Here is a 27,753-nt window from a genome sequence, read left to right as displayed (position 1 = left end):
TCTCCTAGCCATTATGGGGCCTCCACCTTTGCCTCATTGCAGGTCTATATTGGGTAATTGTTTTCACCATGCTGCCACCGATGACAGTTTTTGTTAATTAACACAGATAAATAGAACACTTTTTTTACTTCTTTGTTATTTAGAAACACAAAAGGCCCCAGGCAGGCGGGCTATTCATTCTTCGACACTTGGCACTTCCCGGCTATGTTTCCGGTCTTCGCGAGAAATAGCCGATGGGGTCCGGTGGAGGAGACGGAACAGACGCATTCCTTCCCTTGTTCTAATGTTGTGCAAAACAAAAACAACCACCTTTTTAACGTGCTTTAAAACAAGCCTGATTCCGTCCTATCGCCGTGAAGTGACTGTCGTCGGCACTTTAAATTGAATCTGATGTGTTATTCGAGATATTTCCCAAATTAGGTCCTGTTCAGATGACGCTGCACCATGAGGTAGGTAAAGAATACAGTTTGATTCATGAGACTCGTTGAATTTCACGTTAAGAGCGGGGAATGCCTATGCCTTTCGGCCATCTTGTGCGGTCAAGTATTTTCGAGAGTTAAGACCTTTGTAGATTGACAGGGCTCAGTGTATGGCGTCGTAGAAACTCGCCATAAAATAAAACAAACATTCCTGTTGCATTTGTTCTGTCGCGCACGGACTCACCAAGAATAGATTTCATTTGTTTGTTTTTGTTCCCAAAAATAGCAAATTATTTTTTAAAAGCCTCGATAAATTATATTCGTCATAAAACACAGCAGAAACAATAAAACGAGTTAATTCAGCCGCTACCAGCGTCCGGAATTCCACATACGCAGGCTGCCACAGCCCACTGACGAGGAAACCCACAGCCAAGCGCAGTCGTGCAAAACTGATCATGCACACTCTAAAAACCAGAGAATTTTGCTGTAAATCGCTCCGTTCAAGACTGCTGCTGGAAAGGTTTATACCAGGATTGTCTTAATATTTACCAGTATTGGGCACATACTGGGCAATATTGGACAGTTAAACAAAGATTACCCCCATATCTACCAATATTTTGCGCATACTGGATAATGTTGGTAATATGTTGGTAATATGTTGTTCAACTATTGAGGCATGATGCAACGAAAATCATGGACTGGTTTAACGAAAATCTAATTACAATTAATGCTTCGAAAACTAAGCTTGTCTGTTTCAGAAATCTACATAAGGCTGTAGTCTTTAACTCGCCGGCTTTATTACACAAATCAACTTGTCCGAACTCCACCTGTTCCGCGCTAGAATATGTCAATAATGTGAAATATTTGGGAGTTGTTTTTTAATTCGGAAATGTCTTGGAATTCGCATCTGTCACACGTTTGTAGAAAACTTTGGAGCGTCAGCTGCTTACTTTTCAACTACAAAGTGTTCATGCCTTTTTTCAGTTAGGAAGTCTATCACATACGCGCTTGGCTGCAGTGTGCTTAGCTATGGTATTACTTTGTTCGGTAATTGTGCAGAGCTTTGGCAAATAAAAATTGATCGAATATTAAGGAACTTGTTAAAGAGTGTTGTGTATCCTTTGGAAGTTTCGTCTGATGTGAACATTTTCGAGTTTTTACGAATGCCGAGTTTCTCTTCTTGGTTTATGAAAACTGTTGTGCATCGCCATTTTTGGAATAATGAATGTAAGTGTACCTATGCTGCCCGAAGAAACCTTCGTTGCACGTCTCGATTCGAAGTCTCACGTTGTGTTACAAGATATGGAAAAATATTTCGTTCTTATTATGTGTCATTTACCTTTAATAGATTACCTGATGGTGTCTACGAGGCCAATTCCGTTAGGAAATTAAAACAATTGCTATCAGATTCGAGACTGTAGGATTACGTTTTTATTGTTTTCGAATTGTTTTCCTTAGTATTAGTTGTAGTGCTGTTAACATTACTGCGTATTTTATCGTTCGACTTGCCAGCTCCTGTCTCACAAGCCTCCTTTTGCTTGAATAGACCCATTTATGTGCAGTGTTCTTTTATATATGTGCAATAAACGTATTATTATTCTTATTCTTATATATTATATTTTTCAGCTATACCAAAATTGTCCCAATATTGACCAATATTTGGCACATACATGATACTATTGGTAAAATTGTTCAGCTATACCAAGATTGTCCCAATATTTACCAATGTTGGGCACATACTGGATAATATTTGTAGTATGGTCCAGCTACACCAAGATTGTACCAATATGGACAAATATTGAAAACATACTGGATAATACTGAACACCTATATCAAGATTATCTCAATAATTACCAATATTGGGCACATACTTAATAATATTGGTAATATTGTAGATCTATACCAGGATGGTCCCAATATTCACCAATATTGAAAACACACTGGATAATATTGGACAATTATACCAAGATTATCCCAATATTTACAAATATTGGGCACATACGTACTGGATAATATTGGTGAGTCCCTGTCCATTTCTTATATTGGCCCTCAACCTTTCCGGTATGGGCTATCTGGACCCCAGACTCAACTGAGTTTGAGACCATGCACTAGCCTAGACCCACTGAATGAGCTGCGCTTAGAGAATCGGCACTCTTTTCTCCAATATTGTTGTGGACGACGCCATCTTGGGGGTTAGCACGAAGCATCTTGGTGGTTAGCACGAAGCCATCTTGGTGGCTAGCACGTTAGCAAATGCCGATTGTCATGATTCAAAAGTGCTACTTCCTCACCATTAGTTTCGGTGTTAGGAAGCTCATGTAATATATTGCTTTGCTTTGTCGCGAACTGTTTAACCATTTGTGGAGGACGGAAAAACGTTTCCTGTGATTTCAGATAAAGCTTCAAATAACTGAAAACCATTATTTTAAGCACCAAGATGAGCATAAAGCGTAGCTTATTTAGTGGCTCTAGTTTAGACCGATCGCACAGGCACAGAGAGAGAACGAACTGTAACTTCGCGCTCTTGGCGCTGCTTCAGTGGCTTCATCAGGCCGTAGCGTTGGCTGTGCTCTGAACTAAAACAAAGCAAAGCAAATATCCAGATCTTAGGGTTTTACAAGCCAAACCAACAAAAAACACTAAACACGCCCGCCCCCCCCCCCCCTAAAAAAAAATAAAAAATCGCGGGTTTATTTTGATCAATTGAAGACCTTTTGACGTGCAACCGCAATCTCAGATTGGCCTCTGTCGGATTGCGGGCTCCTCGGCCGGTGTTTAAACACTATAAATAGGGATTCATGGGCCAGCGTATCGGCTCACAGCCACTGAGACGTTTCAATTTTTGTGTTTTGCATTAATATCATTGCCACTTAAAAGCCACCGAGGCGGTTTTGGAAACAAAATATAGTCGAACCATTCCGACGTACATAATTCGATTGCAAACATAATTTTGCGATTGATTAAAACGTTCAAATGTTTTACATGTTCAGATAAAAGCGCAGACATGGCGGAATCCGAAATGGGGGAATTCCTTTCATGGCGCCCATTTCATTTGGATCGCGCCAGGCATGTGCACTGACACATAGTAGAACGCGCGCGCAAAAGCAACGGTGGTGCACCCGCAGCCTCGCGCTTGTTGTTCTGACACGGGAGGCTATGCTCTGGCTGGCCCACTGTGGGCATTCAAGCATCTGCCGCCCTAACACCTGGCGCTTTTTTGCAAGTCAAGCTATTCATGAACACCTGTCGCCATCTGTATTTTATATTAGAAAACTGCAACTTGGCGTAAGTTTGTGATTGAATACTGAACTTTACGGGTAATCTATCGATATGCAGTTTCTGAAAAGTGTAATGTCAAAAGATGATTCGTAATTTAATTTATCATTATTTTCGTTAGTTGACGTGATTTCGTTTTATAGTACGATAAAAAAAAAACATTCTAAACTTTATTTTTTTATTTTTAAATATACATTATCTGTGCAGTTGGTTGCTTACTTCTTCTAATTCATTATATCCAACCGATCGTTAACGTAAAATATCGTTGACGGTGGTACGTTATAACTTGAAGAATAAATTTTTGTTTCAAGACTAAAAGATTGTGGTCTATTAAAAGCTTAATAATTAACTAACAGCTAAAAATAATCGTAATATCGAGACATTAAAGTGTCGTTGAAAAACAGTTCTTTAATTTGACATTAACGTTATGATTGTAGGACTCACAGAAAGAAAAATATAAACCGTCCAATAACAGCCAAAACGTCATGCACGGTAGGGCTGCATTTTAAGGGTGAACACAGTATAAACAGGCAGCCTTTTACTGGCCAGAAAACACGGTAGCTGATCACTGAAGCCCCCTATTCGCTCGAACGGGCCAACACAAAAACGTCGGCGAAGAAAGAAGCGAGCGTGTTCGCCGCGCTTTGTTGATTTAAAACAAGATCGCGGCTTTGAAAACGGGATTGCTTCGACTCGCTGACTCTCGGTAATGACCCCGTACGTGAACTGTCTCGCTAGTCACCTGACCGCGCCGCAGAAGAAAACAAAAATTGAATCGAGGGTGAACGGGGGAAACGGTGTCAGGTTAAGTGGATTCGTGCACACGCGACCGGCTCCCGACCAAGTTTACTTGTTTTATCGGCGTTGTGTTTGTTCGTTTCGCGCTTTAAGAGCTGGGGAGAGTCTGTCGCGCACGGGCGGTCGCGGGCCGTAATTTGGCAAAAAGAAAGAACTCGGTGTCCGCGCCGCGTGGACAGCGTTGCTATCCCTTTGTTTTCTGGAGAGCGGTCCGAGCCGTCACTGTGCATTTTTGGAAGCTTTTTCTTCGTGTATTTTTTCCCCCCCCCTCAGCTGTCTTTGCCGAAGCGTTTGTTTCGGTGCGCGATTTTGCTAAAGAAACTCGTGTCCGGGAGAGCGTTACGCGGTTTCGTAACCCATACACGCGATAGACCCCGTTCGAGAGAGTCTACCATTATACGCTCCAGAGATTAAGTGGCGCCGAAATTTGAAAATTTCCAAACCTCGTTATTCTAATGTTCTCTTCTTATTTGTTTGCTTTTTTGCGGGGGGGAAGGGGAGGAGGGGTGTTCGTTGAATTTACTTAAGGCAGTATCTTCAGTGTCGGAAGGCTTCCCTAGGCATCTTTAGGGACGGGTGAGGAGGCACTTAGAGTTGTATTGTTTGGAAAGGCAGTAAACGTTATGTTAATGTGTACAATATGGCTTCTTCATGTGTGTCACCAAGCGGTTTGCTTGTATTTATATTTTGTACATATTTTTCGCCTTTGTTGGGGGTGGCGATATCCGATCGTGATGACATTTGCCCGTTGCCTTTTGCATGTTGCCTGTAACGTTTGGGTGTAACAGTCGGCTATAACGAAAGACCGACACATAAGCGTTACACCCACGATTTCAGTCCGCCGGCCGGATTGTACTCACCACCTAAGATTGTAAGCCAAGGGTCGGAGGGAACGCAGCATGCAAACGCGGCCTTTCCTGCCTTTCCTGGAATTTTATTTATTTTATTTATTTAGGAATACTACTGGCTGCACTCAAGGAGTCATGGTAGGAGTGGGTACAAACATATAAACAAGATGCAGATTTATAAATGAAAACTCAATTAAGAATAAATTCAAGAGCAGATACAAAATTAGCAATTGTTGTGTTGACGACGACAACATTTGGTAATTCGTCCCATTCTTGAATTGCCCAAGGGAAGAAAGAATATCTAAAACAGTCGTTTTTTAACCTGTATTGTTTTAACGCTCTCGTGTGGTTTAAACAGGAGGACCCGGTCGATAATGGTTGTATATAGTTAGAACTTTGAACATGAAGAGTGCCGTTCAGGATATTGAACAGGAATTCTCATTTATCCATTTTCGCTCTCATTTGTGAGGTTGAAGCTTCGCCCTAGTAACTAATTCAGCGGACGATATTTCTCTACGATAATCATTAAAAATAAACCGAGCAGCTAACTTCTGGATACTTTCAAGCTTATTAATACCGTTTTGTGTGAAAGGGCACCACACTGAACTAACATATTCTAGCACAGGCCTAATAAAACTTTTATACGCAATAAGTTTAGTGTCAAAATCGGCAAGTTTTAATTTACTACGCCACGCAAACAAAGTGCCTCTCGATTTGATAACCGTTAATTCTAACTGCTGGTTCCAGTTCAGTTTATTGTTAAAAAGAGGTCCTAAATACTTGTACTCTTCGACCCGCTTCACTGGTTGCCCATCAAGTAAGTAACGAAATCGAAGTGGCTTTTTTTTTTTACTGGAGACTGTCATGACGGCTGTTTTCAAATAATTTAGCTTCATTTGCCATTTTTGAGTCCAACACAGTATCTCATCCAAAGCTTCCTGCAGTGTAAGAGTGTCCGTATGGCTTTTTATTGTTTCATATATGATACAGTCGTCAGCAAACAGTCTAATCGGGACATCAATATTGGTTGGAATGTTATTATTGTAAGTCAAAAACAAAAGTGGCCCAAGTACGAAACCCTGGGGCACTCCTGAAGTAACAAGCGGTTTGTCCGAATCAAGTTTGTTATAGTGAACATATTGGCTTCGGTTTGATAAATACGCGGTTATCCAATTTATAATTTGTGAGTTTTTGAGTACGTTGGAAAGTTTTGCCAATAGCTTTGGATGAGACACTGTGTCAAACGCCTTAGAAAAATCTAAGTATATTACATCAGTCTGATCTCTCTCGTTAATGGCTTCAGCCAAGTCCTGCGTAAATTCTATGAGCTGAGCTGTAGTCGAAAGCGATTTTCTAAACCCATGCTGATTTTTATATATTAAGTTATGCTTATCTAAGTGACATGAAATATGTGTAAAAATAATATGCTCTAGCGATTTGCACGTGGTGCTAGTTAAATATATTGGCCTAAAGTTTGAGGCTGTACTCCAGTCACCCTCTTTATGTATCGGAATTATTTTTACTGTCTTCCAGTCATTTGGTAATACCGCATGCTCAAGAGAAAAACAAAACAGAACATGTCAATATTTGGACATCCATTCTGCGTACCTTTTCAAAAAAGTGTTTGGTATCATATCCGGCCCAGTACTTTTCTTAGCGTTTAATTTATTTAAAATTAAGTTAAAAATTCCCTCCTGAGTTATGAAAATGTAACTAATTACGTCCGCGTCGTTAACTTCCAGGGGATAACTCCGTCGTCAGTAGTAAATGCCGATTTAAAAAAAGAATTGAACTCAGTCGCGGTAATATTACTTTAGACAGAGGACTTATCTTTAGGTGACATATAGCGCCAAAACTTTTGTGGCGCACTTCTCACGAAAGAGCGGAGCGAAGTATTAAAATATTTTTTCTTTGCTTCTGAGATTTCAAGTTTAAGTCGTGCATTTAGTTCAGAAAGAAGCGACATGTTTCTGTCCTATTAGATTTAGAATTCTTTCTCACTTGCGCAATTTTACGTTTCAAATGCAAGATATCTCTGTTAATCCATGGATTATGAACATTCGTTTTTTTTTTCTTTCGATGGAGTACATATTTCAATATACACTTGTTTACAACATTCTTAAAGTAGTACCACAACGCTTCAATGTTAGAACCACATTCAAAAGACATATGTTCAAACTTATTAAAAGACAATTCTAAAAAATCGATGATAGAAACGTCGTAAGCATTGTTGAAATTTGGAACTGTTAACAGAACAGGTAAAGATCACAATCTTTTACCTAAAAATATTGACACAAGCACTATATCATGATCAGCAATACCTTCGCAAACTTTGCTGCTGTATTTTTTACTAAGCAAGCGATCATTAAAAAAAAAATCTAGCAGTGATTCAGCCCTAGTAGGGGAATTTACTATTTGAACTAAATTTAGTGAGAACGTTAAATCACTCAGGGCCTTTCCACTCGCACGGTCTTTATAGGACACAGTAAGTGTACTCCAGTCAATGTACGGTAGATTAAAGTCTCCCAGTAGGATGAAAGTGGTTGAGGGTTTAACGTGCTGAATTAAGTAATCATTGAGATCGCTAATCATACTAATAGCTGTATTTGGCGGTCTATAAACAGCACGTACCATGAATGACACATTGTCGTACCCGAGCTTACACAGCAATACTTCATGATCAATTGGTCTAGATACAGGCATACACTGCAAGGACGTTTTATGAAATATAGCTACGTCCCCTTCCCCAGAAGCCCTGTCTTTTCTAACTATGTTATATTCAGGCGGGCATAGCTCTGAATTTGCTATATTAGGATGTAACCATGTCTTTGTTCCAACCACCACATCAGGAGAATGAACAAGCAGAATACGCTACAAATCCTTAACTTTGTTCGCCAAGCTTCTTGCATTGACATTTATTATTTTTAGCTGACGCTGTTGATCATTCAAGAGTCACTTTTCCGCACGTGCAGAAGTAACTTTAACTCGTGTGTTGTTTACGTGGTCCCACGCGTACACGTCGTTGTTTAAGATAAGTTTATCGTAGCGAAGAAAGACATCTGGTGTTCTGTTATCTTTAACCGTACGCCACAGCTGTCTTCGGATCGCCTGAACTCGACGGGGGTAATCTTCAGATACCGATATCGTAGTACCTTTAAGTACCTTATATACAGGAATTCTTGTATATAAGGTCCCGTCGGAAGCAGAGTTCCGCGTTCCTACGTCTTGGAGTCTAAGGTTATGCGTGAAATCAAATCTTAACGCGTGCAGGAGCCATGCCATCGGTAGACCAAGTGGATAGGCCTTGTACACTCAGGTCCATATGCGGTGCTATCTACACTTATGTTGCCGTGGTTCAGCGAGTATTCCCCGTGAGCCTCTGATGTCAGACGTGGGATGTCCACGTTTTCGGTTGAGAGCATGGTGCAAGACCTACCGAAATGGGCCGGAATCAGGTAAGACTCAGGTAGGCGGTGGGCCACCGCCTGTCTTCGTTAAAAAGTCAAACTGGACGTTTAGTGATTTATACAACATAACGTCGGTCTGCCAGGATGGGGTGACACTGGGTGGCACTGTAGACGAGCAATTTTTCCAGTGCAGCACAACTTCAAACCTGGGGTCGTTAACGTGCTCACGCTGTAGGGATTAGATTAGAGCTTTCGACCTCCGATGGAAACATATACGACTTTGGGGGATTAGGTTCTCCCTCCGATGGATACAAAGGTCGCTTTCTTAAAACGTGGGGGTCGGACACAAGCTGGCATCACTCTGTAGTCATTATCTATCAGTCTTGGGTAGTAACGCGTTACTAGTAACGCGTTACTGTAACTTCGCTACTTTTTTGGTAACTTGTAACTGTAACGAGTTACAATTTTAAAAATGTAACTTGTAACTGTAATTCTATTACTTTTTTTGAGGTAACGATGAAAGTAACGACGTTCCTTTTGTCGTTACTTTCCAGTCTTTTTTTTTATAATATATCACTGAAAGAGTACAGTTTAGCCATTCTTTGCGCTTTCCAAGTTGTCTGTTCCGACATTTCGAGTGTCAAGTTATTTTTTTTCACAAACTTGTGAATACGTTCTTTCTCGCCAGTCACGACCCGAATATAGCCACGTGTAGATTTGGTGAAAAAAAATGTAGTTATCTTTAGCACGCGCTTGTACTTAGTGACTGAACACTTGCATCTTGGCATCTTGAAGAACTATTTCTTTTGCGGTTTTTCTTTTTTCTGCGCAAACGCTTTTAATCGGGTGAATCAAACGTGAAACAACAATACGTGCGGAGGGCACTGCCAATGTTTCGTATTTTGATTAGCGCCACCATTCCGTACTGCGCGTGTTTCGTATTTTGATTTGCGCCACTACTCCGGTGTAGTGTCAACAGTCGAGGCAAACTTTACTGCTGTTTGCGCGGGGTTTGTTTCTGGCTTTCCGGGTGCGAACTGAAATATGTCCATGGACTTTATGAACCCAGCGCAACCGTCAACGAGCCAGCAATGTGCTATAGTGCTACCAAGGATATGATTGTTGATAAGAACAAAGAAGAACTACCATGGCCGGCGCATACAGAGAGTATTTTACTGTGGTGGAGGTGGTTACTAACAACTTGACCGCAGAAAACGGCACTCTTGTTGCCTCAACGCCTGCCCGGCAATCAAAAACCTGTTCCGGTGAAACAACACAGCAATCCCATCCAGCGCGTTAGACGAGCGCCTGTTCAGCAAAGGCAGGGACGTGTTCGTTTTCAAACAAGGGAAACTTTCAGACACTAATTTCGAGAAGCAACTGCTACTAAGTTATAATATGAAGTAAAAAGCACAATTTTTAATTTTATGCAAATAAACTTGGTGAAAAGCGTTTTCTAGTTTTTCCTAATTTTTTGTGTTATATAAAAGTAACTGAAGAGTAACGTCATTACATTTTAGAAGTAACTGTAACTGTAACGAGTTCCTTTTTTGTTGCAGTAACTGTAACGGTAACTTCGCTACTTTTTTCTGAAAGTAATTGAAATTGTAACGAATTACTTTTTAAGAGTAACTTACCAAAGATTGTTATCTATTCATTGAAGCGAAACTTAAGGGGCATTTCCAGGGAACTATTCTTTCGACTGCGGATGGATTTGAAGCGGGCGCATCAGGCTTGTGGGGAGGAGCTTCTCCTACCTTCTTGACTTGTAACCAGTGTTGGAGGTAAAGCGTTACTAGTAACGAGACGTTACTGGTAACGCGTTACATTTTTCGCTAACGCAGTAACGCACTCGTTAGTATTCTGAATGACTAACGAGTAAAGTATTTCCGTTACTTTTTTACGGTATCGGCTGTCAAATTTCGTTACTCGTTACTTTTGACCAAAACTGGTGAAATCCTGCACGAGCTTATCTCAAAATCCTGCACCAGCTTATCGCTGCACGGAACCAGCATCCGTCACAGTAAAGTTAAAAAAAAAAAAAAATAACTCACTTCTCGAAGGCGAAAAAAACCTTCGGCTACCAGCTAATTCCGTTCATCATCCTTTTTTTTTTTTTCATAGTGTCACCACCCACAAGGCTTGAACGAACGACTGCGTTACAGCCTCCTCCCCTCCCTCCTCTTCCCCCCCCCCCTGCTTTGTACAGCAGAAGTGGACAGGGGGGGGGGGGGAGGGGGGGGGAGCCGTGGAGAGACATCCGTTTACAACAGTGGACAACTAGTGGCGAAGCGATTTGCTTATTTCTCTAGTTTCAAAAAAAAAAAAAAAAAGAAACATCCTGTGTGGAATATTTTTACCCTCACTCTCCCCCTCCCTGCCTGAAAGTTCCTGATCCACTTTTGTACATAGAAGAATCTTCCGCTTGATTAGCCTTTAATTCCCTAAGGTCATGATAAAAAAATTAAAAAGTTTTAAACCTGGAAAGAAAACTTTCAGACACGAAACCTTTTTTTTTTTTTACAGAAAAATTAAGAGTTACTGCTGGTAACAGGCAGCAAGTGATTATAGCCAGTGTGCTGGTAACCGGTGTCATGTTCCAGATAGTGAAGTAAATCAGTCTCTGGTAATAGTATGAACCGGACTGTTACTAAAACCGGCGTACAGATGAGGGGTGTTGGTTGGCTGGTTGTGTTCCAGCAGTCCTCGTTCGGATGCTGTAGTTTATAAAAGTCGATTGACTAACATCTCCGACTCATTCTGCGCGCGAGATGGGCATGAATAACGAAAGTCCGTCGCCATGGCCAGCAGGTCTGAAGGAAATGTATCAACTAAAGGAGACAGAATCAGGTAATTTACAGTTTCAATGCCTAATCTGCATGCCGAAAATTAAGCTGCTTCGCGCATCAAAACACTATGAAACCACTCTGTAAATTTTTATCTTTTTCTAAGCTTGTTAAGGCGGCTTATCATACATCTCTGCCAAACATATGTACTGCAACAGTAAAGTAACATAAAAGTAACGTTCGTTATTTTTGAAAAGTAACGGTAACGGTATATCGTTACGTTTGTAAAAGAGTAACGTAGCTCGATAACGCGTTACTTTTTACCGAACTAACGAGTAACGCTATTTCGTTACTTTTTTACGGTAACGGGCACAACACTGCTTGTAACCGACTATAGTGCGCTGGCTTCACTGAGCGACATAAATTATTTGTGCTTATACGAGAAAGCTGGGGTGTTGTGAGCGAAAAATCACCTCCTAACCCTTTAAAAAAAATTAACAATAAAAATAAATAAACGGGGTTTAGCGTAACATTTAAACCAGGAGACACGTTTCAATTCTGGTCTGGAACGAGACCGAAACTAACTTGTATTTTGGTTGAATGTTCCAGTATAGGTGTTAATTTAGGATTCTTTAATAACTCAAGATGTGCCTGATAGCGTAATTATTGAGCCAAAGTAGCTCTATTTTGTGACATTTTTTTCCGATCCAGGCAGTTCAAAATATTTTAGAGAGTTCAGTGTCCCTTTAAATACACGGTCTTTCATACACCTAGAGGTGGCATATAATATTGTATTTGCTGAAAAAATGATTGCTGATATTTGTGTGTTCTTGCTTACTTCTCACGCTAAGATAATTGTCATGTGAAATCTGCGTGTCTTTTAATGAGTTTTGGGGTATTTAGATTATTAATTGCTTTAACATCATTCTCAGCACGAGATTAACAAAATCAATGCAAATTTTAAAAACTATCGCTACGGGGGATGAGGTTAGAATACGTTCACAAAATGTATAAATTAAGAAACGCTGCCCTCACAACAAAAACCCAGAGGCGGAATCCGAGTCAGACAGCTGAAGTGTGTGTGTGTGTTTTGAAGTAACGCGTAATGAATAGGACTCCATATTACATTTAGTGTTTGACTGTTTGTTTATCTCGATGATGATGTCACAACTTTTGATATGCTTAAAAGAAAACAAATTGAGATCTTGGTGAAAAACGTATGATGGTTGAATGGCGTATTTTTGTGATCGTGGCGTTTATTGGGGGCCTACATTGCCGCAATTTATAATATTAAAAAATACAAATAACATATTTCAATGGGTAGTTTTTCAACTAATACGGAAAGTACTCATGCACAACTGCTGAGCGCCTGCTGACGGCGAGCTTGCACAGTTCTTTCGCCATGTGCATTCCGCACCATCTAGATTGCCGGCCTTAGCAGCCCATTAATGTGAGCTCGTTCTGAGCATGCGCTCTAAACATCGCCCCCAAACATGGCGTCCAGTGAATATCCCCTATAATTTGTTGCTTATGATATAATTTACAAAGCGTCAACAAGTATGGCAATCAAAATGTGCAACTTCTGATCACTGGTGACAATTGCAGGCTTTTTAATTAACAACATATTAATATAAAAAATAAAAATTGTCTAAAATCAATGAGAACATTCTAGCTTATCTGAGATATCCACGTAAAATTACAGTAATTGTGGATAAAGCCTATGGTGCTATCAAGCTCACGACTTTTGACAATCGACAAAACTTCCAAAGTCGCAGCCAATCCTTCCGAACCAAATGCCCCCCCCCCCTTTAAAAAGAAAAGAAAAAAGAACGGATTTTTTTGTTTGTTTTGTTTTTGAATTACCAATATTTTCAAAATATTTAGTTTCTTTATTTTTACGCGCCGTCGTTCTGCCGCATTCCGTGTTGCGCCCACCCGCCTGCACGCCTGCACACAGCAGCACGTTTCGTTGGCGTTGGAAACCGGTGAAACAGTAGTGAGTTTTGCGTATACGAGCGAAGGCAATCACTGTGTGTTTGCATTAGCGTTGCGTGTTCCACACTAAGCCTGTGGGGAGCCCGAAATTGCGGTCTTGGATTGGCGCATGACGAAGACACGCCTGCGTAGCGGGGAGGACGGAACTCTAACGCAGACGCACAGAGCTCGTTTCTATACGCAATAATAAAACTCTCTAATAAGGTACAATCTCATACCTGCTGCAGCACTAAATTCGGACAGTGAAAAGTGTTGTTTGCATTTGGAAGTGACATTTTGCGAGCCATGATCTCGCGAGCTATTCCGCCGTGCCCGCTGAGCAGGAGAACAAGGGGACACTCACTATACTTTGTTTCACCCTGGGTCCGAGCGCGGCCGATGTTTTGAACCGAAGGGCCAAGCAAACGGCGCCAAAAGCGTACCGTCATGGCGCTCTCCCTGCGCTTGATAGGACAAGCCGGCGGAGGAGCACGCACATAGAGATGGCGAATACCGTCCGGTCCTATCAACTGCAGAGAGCACGCCATGACGTTGTGCCTCTTTCGCTTTCTGATTGGCCCTTCGGCTCGTAACATGGGCCGCGCTCGGACCTAAGATGAAACGAAGTATAGAGCGCTCCCAGTTACCGCCGCGGGAAAGCGAGCAAGGAGCTGGAGACGCGCATCTATAGGAACTATAGCCTTTTCCCTCATGCTGCGCCATCTCACGGCGTGTGTCAGAAATTAGAGCGAATTTTGTTAAGGCGCTGCCTTTCGGATGCCCTAATATCTTCGACTCTGGAAGGCTTATCACACTTTCTGTGCTTACCAATTTTTTTGCCAGCATAATCAAGCTTGTATAATTTTGGGAAACATCGAGTGCTCATCCTTATCCTATGATTGTATCTATCTATATCGTCCCGTTCGTCTTCTTTAAGCATAACTACAAATTAAAACGTTTACCCAGTTTTCGTATACGAGCTGTCAGGATCTGCGCATGTGCAAGAATCCATTTGTTTAAGAGGGGTGCATTTGTGCACACTCCTTTCCACATCTTTCCACCAGTACCATAACATGACGTGAGAAACATACATTAGAGCATAACTTCTCAAGATGGTCGCCCTAAATCTGTATCACACTTTCATGCCGTGCTACTGAATTCTTCTTTGATTTTTAAAGTTACCGTTTCTTGCGGCGTTCAGACATAAAACAGCTATTGGTCATACGTTTGTTTTTAATTTGGCGTCATACACTACGGTATCCGTACTGTCGTAGTGTGAGTGATATTTAAATAAAATCGGTAGACAATTCCTTACTTTTCAACCAGGTTTTATATTATTCAGCTAGACATTAGTTGACAAGTTTATTTAATTGGTGTCATTTTCAGCAATACAAGTGGTGATAGAGCAGTAAATCGGATTTGTTGGAAGTATTTCCAATTGGTCAAAATCTGTGGGATTGTGGCTTTTTGTACGGCAGCAATCTCTCTCATCCGCTCATGACCATCCAGACTCCAGTAGTGAGCTGCCCTTCCTTCATTCATTCATTCGTTCAATTCTGTCAGGACCACTCTAAGAGCTGTACATAAGAGACGTATATTATTTATTTATTTATTTATTTCGTCTGTCAAGACCACTCTAAGAGTTAGACAACAGAGTTGTTTATTTAATATTTATTTGTTTACACTATGTCAAAGGCCTTTTGTCATTATATGAGAAAGAGGGAGGAGAGTACGGCCTGATTAAAAATAATAAAAAAAAAATGAAAGCCGTTTAGAACTCCCTGTGACGCCGAATTAGAGCGTAGCTCTTGAGGAGGAGGAGGGAAGGGTACTGAGGGGAAGGTATACTTCTCCTCCCTCCTCCTCACCTCCTCATCCTGCCTGCTACTCCTTCCTCCGAGCGGCGTCGCCGTCGCCTCATGAGGGTCACGTGACCTCACGGGGGTCACGTGACTCATGTGAGGTCACGTGACGATGATGTCATCACGATGAAGTCATCGTCATTGTGATGACGTCATCAGTGACGTCACTGATAACGTCATTATCACTGATGACGTCATCGGTATCGGCATCGTCATTGATGACTTAATCGGCATCGTCATCGTCACTGATAACGTCATCAGTGACGCCACGCGTCCCATAATGCACCGCGCGGTTACGCCGACGCCGGCGCCGACGGCGACGCCGCTCAAACCGGAAACGGGCGCCAAAGAGCTGCGCTCTAATATGAAATTAGTACACATGAACCATAAATTGAATCTGAGTCAAAATCTTCCTTGTAGACGTTGTACGGACACAGTCAGATTTTCTTGGTGTGGAGTGGTGCATTATCAATAGCAAATATACTATTCGGCTAAAATTCATACGCCAGATTGTGAAACCATGTGTCAGACTTGTGTGAGCCCTCGTGGTAGTTTATCTTCTTTGATTCGTTGAAGGCATTCTGGCAGACGAGCTGAAACTATCTCTGCCTGCATGAGTGGCGTCAACCGACAACCATTCCTCGAAATAGTCCTGAGACAGGTACTCAGCCCAGAAATGAACGTACGCTTTGCTGATTTGATGATGCCGTCCACCCATATTTTGTTAATTGTACGTCCGGCGTAGACCCAAGTCTTATCTTGACAATCGACCTTGCTGTTTTCAGCTCTTTACTTTCTGATTTCTCTCAGATACCATTGTCTCACCTCGAGAATGTCGTCCTTCCCGATTAGGAAAGAGTTAAAATTACCCTTTCAGTTCCCGTAAACCGAAATTACCCAGGAGACGAAAGATAGTACGCTCAAAACACGGCGGAAGCACGTCGCCTTTTCGGTCCACAGCCTTGGAACCTACTACCGAGAGAACAAGTTGTGCAAACCGATTCTCACGCATACGCCTCGTGCAAGGCGTTGACGTACGTTTTGCCAACGCCTGGCACGCAACACAATGAGATTTGGCAACGACCTAGTCTACGATAGGTATTCAACCCTGGAGCGATGGGAGAAAGAGACAAACACTAACACAAAGCGCGTATTATTTGTTCTCTTTGTTCCCATGCCTCTGGCTTAATATGTGTATCTTCCTTCTGCTCGCCTGGATCCTTACTCTCGCCTAGTTCAAAATATAGCAATGACTCTAAGTGTAGACTTTTCTTACTTTACTTGAGTGAATATCGATGTGTTTGTTTGTTTAAGGCTTATCGCAGGTACATATGATTCGCCTTTGTCGATTTCGGTCGGCGTGTGCAACCCCGATCGCTTACTTTTCAGGTGATCCTTAGTTGTGGTAGTCAGAGGCCCAAAATGTGTGGTAAGACAAGTTGTATATTTTGTATAGTGCTCGCTCCCTCCAAAGGTAACAAAATATCGTCATTCGGCAAGGGAGTAACGAAAATACATTACTCATTCCTTTTCACGGAAAGTAACAAACGTTTTTTTTTTACTATGCTATAAACGTAATTTCAAATTCCCGGCTCGTGATGCAATGTTCATATTTGGGATTGAGAGAGCAGCTTAAAGAAAATTCTGAAATGTGGTGTTGAAGTCCAGACAGTTTCATTTCCTAAAAATGAAATCAGCAGCTTTTCGCCACAGTGTGCGAAGTGGCACCAGTAGCTGTTATTGCGCGTAGTGACACACTTTTATGCGCATCCACAGATTATTTACTCAGTCACACACAACACAGCCTTGGGATCGCTGCAATATGTAGAAAAGGGAACACACTGGGCACATGGATCAACGTTCCTGCCTAAAACAAATTGAGACGCTGCCATTCAGCTATCGCTGTAACTATCGTTCTACTAGTTGGATGCTTCGCGCTTTTTTCATACCTCTTTGGTGTATGACAAAATCATAGATAAACGATTATATACATCAAAGGTTATATAAATTTTGTGAAAAATTTATAATACGGATTTAGAATAGGTCGTTTCACGAAACTTGCATTGTTAAAAACAAAAATATTTAATTTTGAGCCACATTGAAAGTAAGTTGCTAATACTTGGTGTATTCATATAATTTAAAAGGCATTTGACCGCCTCAATTACGACACGTTACTTCAATAAATTCATCTTTACGGCGTGCTCGAGTTAAAAAAATGTTTTCTCTGTTGTTTCTGCCACTGTCTAGACACCATTAGAAACCGATCCGACCCCAAATCACAAGCAACCGACCTTCTGCAGAAAAGTATATTTCGACCACCTTTTTCTTAATTTGTACATATTGATAATAATGTAAGTTTTGTTACCTATGCTGGGGATACAAGAGTATTTTTCTCATAAGTTCTCAGACCTGATATAACTAGAGCAAATCTGTTTCTGAATAAACTAAATGTTTGGACCGTTTGAAACTCTTTTCGAATGAAGAGTAATAAAAGAAAGGCTGTATTTTCCTTGTCACAAAATTGACATTGATATATGTATATCAATGTCAATTGATATACATATATCAGCATTGATATATGTATAGAGCGTAAAAGTTCTAGGACAAATCTTCAATCAGTACAGGCTATGGGACAAGATGGTACAACATGCGCGTCAGAAACTCTCAAGAATTGTAGATATAGTCATAAAATCCCATCTCTTATATTTATTTTATTTATATCGTTTTTACTTTCATTATAACTATTGCTTTTGTTTTTTTTTAATATGGAGAACTACGACCTCTACAGTCTTAATGGAATTCATACTTTACAAAGAAGCATTCCATATAATATGTCACACTGCCTACGGCACTAATACAAGGCTATTATTTAATAAGCCTAATATTGTGCAAATTCTAAATCTCTATAACTATAAACCTTTTCTCAAGTACCAAGGGTATGTTAGCCACAAGGAAAATATATTGTTACCAATTGCCAGTCTTAAAGGGGCGGTGCAACAATTTTCAATTGGAATGTTTTTGACTTTACTCGAGTTTACTGGTACTAGTGGGACCCAAGTATACTCGCACGTAACGCCGTTGACTAAGATATCTATTTGTTGCAATGTAATTTCAAGGATAAAAGCAAGCATTTTCTTTCAGTCTCTTCTTTGCAAAACTTGATGGCGTAGCGTATGGTCGCAATATCTCCCAGTGACGGTGTTGGAATGCGGCTCGAAGACTGAACCCTAGCATTGCGTGAGCACTCGATATGGGCTCGTGATGATCAATAACTCGACAAGCATTCGGGTATTGGTTCGTCTCTAATCGCGGAAATGACGACAATAGCCGAACCCTAACAATGTCTGGAACTCGGCGCGTGTCCTGTGCTTTGCTAACCCCAGCACGTGGCTATGATCAACATTGGCGGCATATAATCGGCTCCAGATCATAGGGACACTTGTTCTGCGCTGCGAGCTGAGGGGGTGAATGCTGTGTGTTTTTCTTTATTTCTTTTCTGCGAGGTTTATTGCGTAGGAAGGAAAACGAACGCGTGTTTTATTGGTCATAAACGCCAGGAATTATTCGCGCAAAGTACAGAAAATGTCGCACCGCCCCTTTAAGGTCAGAGAAGCCGTCTATAACACTCGCTGGGCAGACACTATGGTTAGTTCCGCACACCAGAACAAACTACGGAAATCAGATGCTCAAATGTGCTGAACCCCGTTTTCTAAATAATTTGGCTTGACTAATTATAGATATTATGAGCGAAATTATAGAAAAAAATTGCGTCTGATATTAGTTAACAAGTTTCCATAACTATGGGGGGGGGGGGGGGGGTAGTGGAAACCTAGAGTAATTGATTTCTTTTGTTTAATTTTAATTAGCACCTATCTAGCTTTTATACATTTCTGTCTGGTTGTGTCGACTGGGAAGTTCCTATAACAGCTATTTATGTTTTACTGTGTTAATAATTCTTAGTATAACACCCAACGCACTTGCACTGATTCAGCGTGCCCACTTCCATCCTTATACAAATCGGAGTGCGTGGCGAAAATAAAATAGTCATTCGGGTTTAGACAACGTGAGCTCACTCTACTTTTGGGTTACGGCGACATTGTTACAGGCTGCATATTATAAATTTAGCCAGTGCAGACACGACTGCTAGCCTGGGGTTTTTAACGTGCATCACGCACTAGTTTTTCCCCACCACGCACAGGTACTAAGCTTATCCAGATCGAAATGTGCAGGGTGGGGATCGAACCCTTGATCCCTGTGTTCTGCAGCGCAAGTTTTCGCAGGGTGAGAGTAGGTACAAGAGGCTGTGGAAAGCGCACCTCCGCTGTTTACCAGTGAGCCATTTTGTGGAAACGTGAGCACCAATACTAACTCAGCGTACTGCGGAAGATTCATTTTGAGGTGAAATATTGAAGCCTCTCACTTGCTCGCCTCATGTTTTGGATGACACGTCATCCTTCTTGGCCGTCGCTGGACTGAGCTCTTTACTCTTTACGTAACTCTTTGCGCACATTACAGATGCTTGAACGGTTTTGACGGTTTTGCCGGAGACGTTTAGGAGCATACCGGGGTGCATCCATATTAATTGCCATCCTGAAAAGCTCTTCGCCGATGTTGCTCGAGAGTCCACCCTTTCTGTTTACACTTCAGTTTAAAATGGTCGTGTGATTGCTTAAAACAGCACGAAGTTAGCCTCAACGGGCTACTGCTGTCTCCGCTGCAGATAAGAAATTTACCCAGTGCACTACCATTGCCAGCCTTTTGTCTTAGCAGCAATACAGGCCTGCACACCAGTACGATGCTTATCCCGATCGAAACGGGAAGGGCTGGGCATCCTAGGATTTCTTGGTGGTGCAGCGCGAGCTTTCGCTCCATATGATCCGAGCTGCGGTGCGTTAACTCACTCGCTATCGATCCTGCGCCCTTCACTCTGCCATTTCAAGTTAAGGCCACGGTCCCACTGAATGTGGCAGTTTGGGTACTTTTTGGCAGGTCATTACTCATCTCCTTATAACTACTGTTTTGTGGGATTGATGTCATTCGAAAGGTAATGCAATTCTCTTTCATTTGATATTATGTATGTGTTGGTTTTTACTGCTCATGCGCGTTTGTAGCGTTGCGAATATGATGGCGCGGACCCTCACTTGCTCCGCTAGTTCATGTTTTATGAACGATCCATTAAAGATAGCACGGTTCCAATATAGCAGTTTTGTTAAGATGATGTCGGAGCAAAATGTAACGATACACTTTTTTGGTATTTGCACTACTTTGTTTTTTTCATCCCTCCAAATATTGCCCTAAAATTGACATTTTTCAGCACAAATATGTTTTTATTGACAAGCGCTAGGGCAATGAAATTAGCTACAGATGTAGTGCTTATAATTGATAATATGCAGAAAAAAATTTAATGTTGTGTAAAAATGTTTTGTTTAGATATTTTATATCAAACGTAGCACTTTTTTGTGCTTTGAGTCATCGTACTTCAAATGCCGCTGAGGAAATATTTAAACTATGATAAAATATTTTATAACATTTAGAGCTATAATGGTTGCCCAAGAGGTGGACGATGGCGTTTTTTCATTTTCAAAGTCATAACGCTCCAGGAGCCCTTCAAACTTACCTGTTTTTGACGCATATCTTTTTGGACATCAAACAGATTTATTGGCATCTAATAACATTTATTGTTTGGAATAGGCATACATTGCGATGTATTAAATTTTCAAAATGATTTTGCTTTGGTTTCATAATAGGTGTAGAGCTTAGCTGATTTTAAAAACAATTAAAAACTGTTTGGGTGTTTTGTTGTGCTACCTGGCGGATGGCAGACAAAGTGCTGATTTCTAGTGTTCGAAAAATTTCCGAGGGCGGCGTTGGCGTCTGTATCATCATCAATCGCCGTGTCTTTTTACCTTCACATTTAAAAAATATATTGGAAGATTTACTATCGATAAATGAATGGTTTAAGTACAGGGCCAGGTTAATAAATCTAAGACAAATAATTACACACGCGTAGCGTGATATAATGTGTTAATTATTCGATATGATTAAAATCAATAAACAATGAAGACGAAGAGGAAAATAATACACCCAAGTTCACTTCATGCCTAGAGTCACTGAATGAGCTTTAAAGTATCGGCACTCCGTTCCCCGAAATCGTTTTGGGCGCCGCCATTTTGGGTCCTGTTCAGTGCAAACGCAACTGCCGATCGTCATGATCCAAAAGCATGACTTCCTCAGCATTAGATGCGGTGCTAGGAAGCTGATGCAATATTGCAATGCTCTGTCGCGGGTTGTTTAAAGATTTGTGGGGGACGGAAAAGCGTTTCCTGTGATTTTAAATAAAGCTTCAGGCAACTGGCAACCATGATTTTAAGCCACAATATGGCCAAGTGTCGTTACTCTGAACCGTAGCTAATTTACTGGCACAAACGGGAACAATGAAGAAGAGGCAGGTGTCAAAAGGTAGTGGCTTGTGGAATCCACGGGGCTTACGTCTTGGCCCCTCCAGGTATTAGAAGCCTCTTGAACAAGAGCATGAATAGTGTCATTAAATAAGCTACGCGTCAGAGTAGCGACACTTGGCCATATTGTGGCTTAAAATCATGGTTGCAGTTATTTGAAGCTTTATCTGAAATCACAAGAAACGCTTTTCCGTCCTCCACTTTAAACAGTGTGCGCCAAAGCGAAGCAACGTTACATGAGCTTCCTAACACCGAATCTAATGCTGAGGATGTCGCACTTTTGAATCATGACAATCCGCAGTTGCGCCTGCTCTGCACAAGCGCCAGAATGGCGGCGTTCACAACACTGTCGGGGAAGAGTGCCGATACTCTAAGCGCAGCTCATTTATTTGCTCTACTTCCCGCGAAACTCCTTTTCCCTGACTGAAATTGAAAGTAAATATGAATAATACACCATTATTATAGATTATTTAGTTATAACCAACTAGACACAATGAGAGGAGGAAGCGGCCAGGTAGGAGAAACGCGGGTTTTATGTGCGACCGTTCTGACCGTCTCAAAAAAGAAAAAATAATGCGCGAGCTTGCGCTGGTTTAAAGAAAAAGGCATCCAAAGAAAAGAGGCGGCGCGCTGTGCTCTTTGTTATTATGCGTCTAATTGCAAATTGTTGTGTGTATGTTTATACAGCCGGAAGTTAGTCCGCCTCAGTGGGCGTCTGACTCAGCTGTAGATGAGCAATTTAGCCAGTGCGGTACAACCGCAAACCTGGGGTCTTTAACGTGCACCACGCAGTACGCATACACGACCACACACCGGTAGGATGCTCTTCCAGATCGAAACGGGCAGGGGCGGGGTGGCTTCTGCAGCGCGAGCTTTCGCTCCAAGTGCTCCGAGCTGGTGTGCGCTAGACCATGCACTCGGCCACCGACCCCCCCCCCCCCCCCCTTGTGCGTTTAATTTATATACAGGTATAAGTATTTGCAGATCGACGATGGGCGTCGATCGTCTCGAGGTAATGTAACGTAATAACATTATATAAATAATAAACTTGTTGAAGGACTCAACGACTCAATATTTTAATTCTTGGATTGTAATATGGCGGTAGCCTATTGTACTTGATGTTGATGAAGAGCAATATGAGGTGACGAGGTAATGATTAAATGATGAGGCTCTATAAGGACGACGACATTAGTGGGTGTCGAACCACAACGTACAGTGCCATACCTGTTTCAAGTATCCTGTACCCAAAGACTTTCTTCACCCGCAACAGAATATGGTAGAATCAATGAGGATGCTGCTTTACTACTGTACGTGAAACAGGAAAACTGCACTGTGCAGAAGTGCGGCTCATTCGTTAATAGGAGGGACGGATTTCTAGCAGTATTCCCTGATTGATTACTTGGAACAAATGGCCTCATTGACGTAAAGTGTCCCCGTTACAAAAGATTCTTGAAGCATACTTAAACCGCGAAGGAGTATGAGGCGAAAAATAAGAAAAAGGAGCCTGGTGTGAAAGGTCCAAATCACCCACCATAGCTTCTACTATCAAATACAAGGGCAGTTACACAATACACAAAGAGAGTTTTGTGATTTAGTTATATTTACACTCAAGGGCGTTGATATCCAACGTATACAGAGAGATGACACCTTCTGGTCAACCAACGTAGAGCCTTTTCTACTCAAGTTTTACCTGGAAGGCCCAACTTCCGCTGAAATTCCTTACGTAGACGAGTTGTCCGACCGAATAAACTGCAATTACTCCCGATCTGGGAATCTCTCGATCTTCGTTTGTAAGCCATAGTATCATGAGATCGAGGGGTGTGGCTCTTCGTCCACCGAATATTTCTTCGGCGGGTGTTTTTACCGTGTAAGAGGAGACCGTCGACGTGCTGCTGGTACAACAACCTGGCGATTCTTCACTGAAGTGCTTCTTCCGTAAGCTTCGAAAGGGCTTTTTTTGTTTCGCACACCATCTGTTCTGCATGCTCGTTAGTTGCAGGATGGTATGGTGCACTAATGTGATGCCTGATGCCGGCTTTTTCTTCAAAAAATTGTTTATTTTGTTTGAAGCAAGATTTGGCGCGTTACCAGAGAAAAGTATTTTCGGTAGGGCAAAAGTAGGTAAAAGAGACCGTAGAACGTCAATGACATGTTTGGACGTCGTGGCAGGCATCGTGTAAACTTCCAGCCACTTAGAGTACGCATCGCCCATGACTCTGTAGATGCGGATACGTTTTCGCTACCCACCGATTGAATAGTGGATCGTTTTCAGTTACTGTTCATGATGGCGTTGGACTCAAGGAAGACTTCGAGTCTTTCTAGAAAGTTAGCCTAGGTGCCAGGACTTTTGTCGAAAGCGGTAAGTGTTCGAAACGTCGACAACGTCGGTAGCCACGTGTTGTGCTTGACACTGGACACTTACCATTCGCTGAGACTAAACTTGCTTGTTCGTCTGCCACGAGTCGTCCAATATCAGGTCATCACCGCAACACCATCTCCCGACAAAAACGCATGTCCATAGTTAGCAATCACGTGAATTTATAAATTCCCGAACGCTCATAACCTGCCGTCGCTAAACGCCATTCATTCATAGCGTCATCATTGCAAATAAACGCCTCCCTATTTCTTCTGATGGTTTTCATCATATTCCTCGTAAGCTGTACTTACAACATTATATGTGTCGGTACTTCCGAAACTATTGCAACGGCGTTTGTTTTCTGGGAACCCCCCCCCCCCCCCCCCCCTGTAATGTAACAACTTTTACAACATCTTCCGAATCCCATGAAACACAATATATCGTGACGTTATTTTAGTCGTCATTAAAATGGTGAGGTAAGTACCGTAAATCACGAAGCCGTTCACTAGACGTTCGCTTTCACGGTGTCTTGGAAGATTGAGTCTACTGAGCGTGCATTCCTGCAGAAGAAATTTTCATTGATAGAATATTGACACGTCAATCAACATTTGATTCCTTCTTGGTAAGATTTATTGCGAAAACCCGTTACAACCGCCGAACCGCATCTTCCTATATCAGAGAACAATTTATACCCAGCCTGACATTCTCGGATACATCCGTTTGATGGGCCACGCTACTTGAGCTAGCTGAGCACAGCTGGCAGCGGCGCGAGCAAGGCCACGAGGGGAACGTGATGGTGCTCGAGCCATCCCACTGTTAACCAATGTTTCGGCCACCCCACGGGTGCGTGTCGCCATCGATTGGTTGAACTAACGCCTTGTTCAAGATGGCTGCCGTGGGACCGCAGCCTTAAGCAAAATGAATACTGGAGCCTGTCACACGCAGCTGTTCTTATTGTAGAAATCGCCAAGAGAAACGACCAAAGACGACACACGAGGCCACTACGCCACGAAATTAACTTCGTATCGGGAGAGGGGGAATGAATGTCGCACGTGACAGCATGTTCGTCCAACTCGCCCGTTGTTTGATTTTGCGGAACCTTTTAAGCATGTCGTTACGATAGAAGGAAGAGAGACAGAGTAGACGGTGTACTCACTCAGGGCTGCACAAACACGGGCTGTCTGGAACCCCGGAAGGAATTATTGGTGGCCGGGGAGAAACAAGACGCCGTTTGGCACACCATTTCACAAAGTGGTTTCTGACAGCTGCCGTTCTGTTCGTTAGACAAGCGGGAGAATTTTAAGACAATAACAGGCGTCGCTCCTTCGTCGAATCGGCGAGCCCAGACAACGGGGCTATTTTATTAGCGCGCTGAGACGATTTTCAATCAAAAGCTGGCAAACGTTGGTTAGAAAGCAACAATATTTAACAGCACTCACGCGAACTCCAACTTACAATTGCAACAATACAAGTTACAACTATCACTAATAAATAAATGTCTATTCCACGACATTTATCCAGGAAAATTAATTTTTCTATTTTTTTAAAGCTCGCAAACGAACTTTCATTTATGACACAAAAGTAATTTCAGAAGTAATGAGTAATTTCCTGGAAATTAGTGCCTGAAAGTAAATAATTAAATTACTGAATTACCAGCCTATAAAGGTAATTCATTACATTAGTCATTACCACAGAAAACCATCTAATTACTGTAATTTTCTTACAGTAATGTCGTTACTGCCGTCTCTGAAGTGAGAACTGCCTCCAAGTTGAGCGGTTTTCGGAACAGCGTAAAATGCTGCCCCAGCTTTATATCTTTCTAAAATGAGTTTATTTAGTGATTTTCGATGAAGCTTAGCAATTTTTTCTTGAAACCATATGTTTATTTTCACAAATTAAAAAAAAGCTAACTAGTAATTTTGTGTTAACTTTATAACTAATTAGTATGTTTTCCCGTAATTCCTAGCGTCCGCCGTGGCTGACAGTTTGTTCCCAGAAAGAGTTTCTTTGTTTCTTCGCCACCTTATTTTGGAGCGCAGCTCTTAGGCGCCCGTTTACGCGTTTCGTGGCATCGGCGTCGCCGTCGCCGTAAGCTACCCCGCTAAATTTAGCGGGAAATTGAATTGATGTTACGGTCCCGTGACGTCAATTTCCCAGCTAAATCTACCGGAAAAACTGAATTTGTTCATGGATGACGTGAGACGAAGTCATGTAACAGCAGTTTCCCCGCTGGCGGGAAAACTGAATTGGTGTTGAGGTCACGTGACGCCGATTTCCCGGCAAAATATAGCGGGGAAACTTAACCCGCTAAATTCAGCCGGGAAATTTTCCCACTAGATTTAGCGGGGAAATTTCTGCCGCAAAGTATAGCGGGTTAAGGAGGAGGAGGGGAGGGTATGGAGGGGCATACCCTGCCCTCCTTATCCTCAAGAGCTGCGCTTTATTTTCTCATTACAGAGATTTGTAAAGATCTTTTATTTTTTTAGATAATTTTTAAAAGCATTCGACCAAACACGCGGTATACGTATGACTAGCAAAAAAGACTTACATTCTTTGTTTTCTTCATTTTGGGAAGAAAATACTCTATAGACCCCTTACAAATGCTGCCCTCTGCTAGCAGCTGTAAGATCCCTGTACAATGGCGGACTAAAACGTCAACGTCACGGCATGCTTGAAAAAAACACCCACAGAAAAATGTGATGAGCGCAGTGACGTGGCTCTTTCGACGCTGTTTGATTGACTCGTCGGCTTGTAATGTTGGCCGTGATCCAACGTTCGGTCTCTTATGGAATGACTTGCACCTTCCTCGGTGCAGTTGTTCCGCCATTTTGCAAAGGTTCCCACTGTCTATACTTCGTCTCACCCTACGATGGACTAAATGCAGAAGCTACGGACCGCCAGATCCAGTCACGAGCCGCTTACAAGTTGCGTGGTATTTCGCTTCGATGCGCGTATCGGCACCCGCGTCTCGAATCACTAATAGGGAGGGGCGGACGGTAGTTTGGATTGAATAGCACTGGGTGACTCAACAATTTTACATTGCAAAGAAAGGTATGTCATACAGGCTCTTTGCAGTGTCGAAGCTATAAAATGATGCAGCGCTTTTGGACTCGGAGGATCATTCGTTCACCCCTAAACAATGCCAAAGGTCTGTTCACTTTATGCACCTTTTAGGCGCGCAACAGTTTCGCGACACTCAAGTTTCGCGAAATGTGCTCGTTCACACGTACCGCTTCACGTGCAGCAACGATGACGTTTTGACTCGCGAAAATAGTTTGGGTGTTGACCATAAAGTGGCGCTTCAGTTGAAAGTCAACATCATCATCATCACCATTAGCCATTCAGCGTCGTATTCTCCACCTCCCGCCATATTCTCAGAGTCAAAACGCAGGTGAGCTTGTGAACAATCATAATTAAGAAATAAAACCTTAAGACAAGGAAACAAAAAGGGACATACACACTACCGTCTTAAAACCAGCACAGCATACAGCTGTCATTTACTTCCATTTACTTAATTTACTCTTAAATTTTCATTTACTAGTTGTTGAATTGTCATACTTACTGCCATT

Source organism: Ixodes scapularis, unplaced genomic scaffold (assembly GCF_016920785.2).
Source record: "Ixodes scapularis isolate PalLabHiFi unplaced genomic scaffold, ASM1692078v2 PGA_scaffold1__304_contigs__length_218370807, whole genome shotgun sequence".
In the NCBI taxonomy this organism is placed as follows: Eukaryota; Metazoa; Arthropoda; class Arachnida; order Ixodida; family Ixodidae; genus Ixodes; species Ixodes scapularis.
The sequence above is the reverse complement of the archived record's forward strand: the minus strand, read 5'-3'. Positions refer to the sequence as shown.